Raw genomic sequence first — 6,000 nt, forward strand, 5'->3', positions numbered from 1 at the left:
ACTTTCGACAGGATCAGAAGGTAAGGTTGTTGCCTTCAGAACGCCCTGCACCGAGGGCATGGAGCGTGGAATGTACACGCGCACGCATCCGGAATGCCTTTACTGCTTCCAACGGCTTCCTTCACCACCAGAGCCAACGCCATCGCCATCGCCATCGTCATCGTCATCGCATTCGACGACTGACGGGTTGATAGGGAAATTGCAAAATCAAGGAACACACCAGGATCCGCTCCACTCCGCACCAAGAGCGGTGATACCATCGGTGACAACCGTCCGAAGGGAGCCAACTCGCATCGGACCAGAAAGGAGGAGAAGTGTGTTTGTCAGTCGCTTCTGGCAACACTTCAACGCGCTTCTGCTGCTGCTGCTGCTGGTGAGAGGGAATCGTTACAACAAGTTTGTCGTTACCCACGGTACACCGTGCGGCGTGCTCTGACACTATCCGACGCTGAGCTAGTGCGGTGTCTGTGGTTGTTGTTGCCACAACATTGGAGACGCTTCGCTGGAGTCTTGGTGGGGGCAAAACTTACTCCTTTGATACTGCGGTAGGCCACAGCGAAGCCACAGTGGTAGCGGAATGTCGCCACTGTTTGTGCCAAGAGCTTTGTTGTTGCCAGCAGCCGCCGGTCTCGTTTTGTGATGATTTTAAATGTCAATTTTCAATTAGCACCAGCGGGCGCCATCGAGGCGTACGTGCCAAGTGGGACGCCCAAACAGAACGCCAAGGGATCTGTGTCTGTTGACTGATGGTACCGGAGATAAGGAATCCGGGCCGATATGAATGGAAAGTAACGATCATCGCTGTCGTCGTCGTCATGGGAAACTGTCACTGAGGGTACTGGATCGTAGTAGTCTGCGACTCCGTACGGCGTGGCCACTCTCGAACGTGTCGTGGATGAAGATTACCTTAATTACGCTCCCTCTTCAAATGGTCTTCTCTTCTAGGGGGAGCGCTCTTTCTCTCTCTCTATCTCTCTCTCTCTCTCACCCACTCTTAAATCCTCCCTCTCTATACATCTGTCTTTCTCCTGAAGAGATCTCTCCAAAACCCCTCTCCAAAATACTCTTTCTTTCCGAACGATTCGAAGTCGGTCACAAAATCGAGAGTCACTCAAGACGGTGGCGACGAATTTGCTTACGCACCAAACCAATGCCCCTTCGCTCGATGCTCGAGTGCGGAAAAACGGTTCACAGCCGAGCAGCGAGTTCCTTCACCTTCACTCAACCCCCGTGCTGATGCAAGCACAACAAACCATTAACGTCGGGAGTGAAAGTAAACCATCAATAAAATCACCATTAACGATGATTGACTGAACGAGGAACGTGGACGTGAACGGAACTGAAATGGCACGGTCTGGGACCGGCCCCGCCCTTGGCTTGTTGATTTTTGCTGTTTGGAAAGGTGAAGAAAACAGCAGCCACAGCAGCGAAGAGGAGAGGCCGACGTTGAACTCAAACCACTACCGCTACCACTACCGCTACCACTACCGCTCCCACTGTCCACCAGCACGGGGATGAAATCCTAAGAAAGATAAATAAATGCTACGCCAGCGAAGGCAACCAACGGTCCCGGAGCATTCAGGAGTTCGACCGAAAAGTTCCAGCTAATGCCCGCATCGATGCCGGCGCCGGTGCCATCGGTTTTTGCGTGTTTCCCGAGTTTGCGAGAGGAAAACCATCGAGAATCATTCAATCGTGAATGAAAACAGCGCAAACAAGGCACAGAACCGCACCGGTCCTGTCGGTCGGTCGGTCGGTCGGTCGGTCGTTCGGTGAGCAGGCCACCTCAGGGGCTCAGGCCGCGCAGTGGCGCGGAACTGGTGGCCAACTTGGTGGCAGCTATTCCAGCTTCGACTGACTCCACGCTCATTTTACGACTTGTGTGACCGGCAGCGTCGTGTCTTTGCTGGCTTTTTTGCATCTTCAACTCCCGGTCGCTCGCTGTCTGCTGTGGCGATCGGAAAGTCGCGATCCTGGTGACGGGCCGTGCCGTTTGATGTTGCTGCGATGGTAAAAGACAGCCCGAGGGAGACAGCGAGAAGCCAAGAAGAAGCCACCACCACCACAGTGGCAATCGCTGTAAACTTTTTAACAATCTCCCGCCACTCTTCAGGCTGCTGCTCGGCTTCAGGTTCTTGGAGGGAAAGTTTTTCGGTTTTTATTCCGCCCGCAGCTTACCGACTGCTCCGCTCCCACTCGAGAGCGCAATTGAGCGATTAGGCCCGGTATTGAACAAGTCAGTAACAAATTGCTTCGCCGTCAGTGTTTGGCCGCTGTTGCGCCGGGGTGAGTTTGTTTTATCACAAAGTCGTACGCCTTGGCCATAAAACGTTAAACTCTCGATGAGTATGGTGAGTCGTTCCACTTCGTTTTTGGGGAAGAAGCGAGTTCGAGTACGCCGGGAAAAGTGGCCGGCGGCATCATTTGAGCGAATTTCCGTTAGCTTAGCGCTGATCCTAATGCTTCCACGAAATTCACGGTATTCAAATTCAACTGGTGAACAGATTTGCGCTCCCCCGAAATGCCGTCTACGCGTTCACCGGGACACTGGATCGACCGGCCATGGATAAGCGATGGATTGCGACGCATTCTATGAAATGGTCGCTATAAATAGCAGTCAAATGACCCGAATAAGATGGAGAAACGTGCGTCTTTGGCTAATGTACTCTCGACTAGGGCCTTTTTGCCAGAGACTTTCTCCTAGACACTGCACTCTCACTGCGTCTCGCGCCTCTGGACTTGTTAAATCGTTTGAAAGTGAGGTTTACTCACTAGAACCTACCTTTAATTTCTCAGACCGGCACCCACGGGGGCTTGTAGTGTTGGTGTGAATTCGGTGAAGGTCGCCCGTATTTTAGGACCGCTGTTTCATCCACCAGCACTACGATGCCCCCTTCTCCTGCTGTTGATCGTTTGAATTTGACACAGGTTTCACTGCCACGCGCAAATCAGGGAGCACCTTGGTGCATGGTTCTGACGACGATTTTCATTTAAAAAAACGAACTTGGATGTGGCACAAACCCCCGGACACAGGAAATACTTGCGCTGGTTAAAGGGAATATTTAAAACATGAAACCAGAAACAAAACGAAGAAAAAGAACAATCGAGAAAGTAAGCAACGCGGGTGAGTGCTCCCCAGTAACGAGAAGTACCACGCTTCCTTCTGGTATCGTTCGAATGGTGCCATAAAAGAGAATTACTAAAAGCAAAAGAACGCGCGATCGTTGAAGGAAACTCCGTCACAATCACCGCTACCACCCAGCAGCAGCACCACCTGCGAACCACGGAATAACAAGCATTAAGCATCTACGAAACAGTGAGGCCGGCTGGCAGGCAGGAGGCATGCCATAATCTCTTTCAGTCACCGACCGCTTAGTGAACACTTGCTTGTCAGGGCACCGGCAGCACCACGGCGGTTGCAATCAATTTTTACACACTGTTGCGCATCGGTTCCTTCGACCTGGCGAAATCCTGGAGCATCGCGTTTCGTGCACCCTCTCTCCGCTTTTCCACCACACTTTCTGCGCGCCCGGCCGCCGCGCCAAGAGCGGTGGGGCCCGCGTTTGTTTTCTTTTAATTTAGGCTCGGCCTTTCCCTTTTTTCTGCATTTTATTTTTTTTCCTGCTATTATTATTCTTATTATCTTTTCCTTTCCGTTCCGTTTTTCCGCTACTGGCGCCCATCTTGGGCGGGCGTCCTGAGCTTCAAAGCGCCGCATTATAATCATTACGTGCGCGAGCAAGCGAGTGCCGCCAGAGGTGCGGCCAGGACGACGTTTTGGGGTTGCTTTTGGTTTTGTTTTCTTGCCGGCTTCATTTTGCTTTCGGTTTATTGCTCGCATCGTGTTGCTTTTCATCAGCAGGATCCCTGCCGCGAGAGGACTTTTCTGTTTGTTCTTTTTTTTTTGCTGGCCACTGGCCCCGCTTCATCACCGGTGGCACTGAGAAGGGAGAAGGCCTCACAACAAATCCCTCATTTGCTCGACTGATGGCAACTGCTGGTAGCAGCTTAAAGCACTCTCTGGTTCCCGGTGTTTTTTTCCCGCGGTGCGCGTTACTTCGAACATCGAAGTGCCATCGGGTGTTGGTCGGTGGGGTGGGTCATGTTCCGTCAAAGTGTATTCACCGTTGCTGATCCATCCACACACTAAAACACACAGTCTATCGCAGCGCCATTCATCAACCGGGTCTAAGCTCTTCCGACTCACATCACACACGGGCGCGCACGCACACAAAGCTACGGTGGTTACATATTTAATTCCAACCCTCCCGGGACCGTGTGGTAAGGGGTGTCACAAATGCCACTTCCCATTGGCCTAGGCTTGGTTTTGGTTGATTTATTCGGGAATTACTTCGAGACACTCGGGCACCTCCGATCCAGGGGTGCACAGGACCCCCCCCCCCTCCCCCCGAATCCACCCCTCGATGGGAGTTGTCAGTGTTGACAGATTTTCACGCAACAGTCCCGACAACAGCGCGTTGCGCTGTCACGGTGTACGTTCCACTTCTTCTTATTTTACTGCGACGACCACGAGGAGAAGGAGAGGACAGAATGCCGCAGGACACGTTCGAGCAATAAATCATAACACATAACACGATTTGGGGTTTTTGGCGCAGTTCCACCAATCCTTGTTGCCACCGGTCCTGGCTGCCCGGGTCCCGGTTGTATGTGAGACAGCGTACACGTACACGTACGGGTTGCGTTGCGATAAATTATAAACTTCTGAAAAGCACTCGCGGTACGGACGGACTTAGGTAGTCCCCCGGACCCCGGCCTCCCCGAAGTTGGCGACCACTGCCACTGGTTCCTAGGTGTGGCACAAGTGAAGTCCGCCCGAAGTGACATCCGATGTAAGGTGTTCCGACATTGGCTGGCCGATACACAGCTTTCCATTCCAGTTTAGAACCACTTAAGGCAATCTGTTTTTCTTGGCCTTCGGTATCGATCTCTCGGCACCTGGACACCATTCCCCTTGATTTTGGGAGGGGACACATACACAGTGTGTGGTTGCTCACGTGAACCACACTCAATCTAATCACTTAATCCTTGTTGTTCCAGGTCCAATGACCGTCTGAAGCAATCAAGCGAGAGAGACAGAGAGAGCGCGCGGGAGAGTGGGAGAGCGAGGGCGTACGCGACATCTTCCAAGACACTTCTATCGCTGCTGCTACTGCTGCTGCTGCTCCTGACGCAATGCACCACGGTCGCACTCCGGCGAAAAACACTCGATGGAAAGATGCTTTTTGGCCCTTCCTCGAATGGAACAAGAACGGAAAACGGTAAAGCAAACCTTTCAAACGACGAAAAACCACGGTTCTTGCGCGTCACGTTGACCGACGACCACGGAACACACAGCGGAACGAGAGACACCGACGCTGTACACGCGGTTCGACGAATGCTTCGACACCAACTAACAGCTGCTGGGCGTGCGATACGTAGCGATAGCGGGTGCTGCCGCGTGCTATGCGTCCTCCCTGGAATTCGTCCACCGTCCACCCGAACCGAACCCGAAAATGGCGTTGGATTCGGGCACCGATGGATGATTCGTTCCGTTCCGATGGTTGGCCGATGGGAAAATCGTCGGAAAGCAACGGTTTGTGCGTTTGACATTTACCGTCATCGTCGTTGTCGGTGGTTTTCCCTCACCGGGTTGAAGGGCCGATGCTCGTTCTTTGGCGTGGAAACGGTCGACGTCGTGCCACGAAAGTCGAAGTCACGAGAGAGAGAGCAATCAGAGAGTTGAACGGAGAGAGAGAGAGCAAACGGATGCGCCGCGCATGATTCTTGGGGGTAGCATTGGTTCGGATTCATTTGTTTTGGTTCATTTCCCCAAAGCAAGCCATTAAGGGCAGCAACACCCGCGGACACCGTGAACGTGTTCACGAGAATTTCCGCCCCTAAAAAAAGGATAATGTCGTGGGGAAGATGAACGTTCGAAGTTTCGAAAATCATCCGGTTCAAACTGTTGCATCGCCACAACAGTTGGTTCCAAAAGATATG

General features: G+C 52.5%; 1 protein-coding gene across 1 annotated transcript in view; it reads right to left on the reverse strand.

Moving 5' to 3' along the window:
- Positions 1 to 5,403, reverse strand: part of LOC126571686 (neural cell adhesion molecule 2-like) — a 99,471-nt gene extending 94,068 nt beyond the window's left edge. The window contains exon 1 of the mRNA XM_050230427.1: positions 5,291 to 5,403. The gene's annotated coding sequence lies outside the window, so the exon portion shown is untranslated. The remainder of the gene's footprint in view (positions 1 to 5,290) is intronic.
- Between the last annotated feature and the right edge of the window lie 597 nt (positions 5,404 to 6,000).

Source organism: Anopheles aquasalis, chromosome 2 (genome assembly GCF_943734665.1).
Source record: "Anopheles aquasalis chromosome 2, idAnoAquaMG_Q_19, whole genome shotgun sequence".
NCBI lineage: Eukaryota > Metazoa > Arthropoda > Insecta > Diptera > Culicidae > Anopheles > Anopheles aquasalis.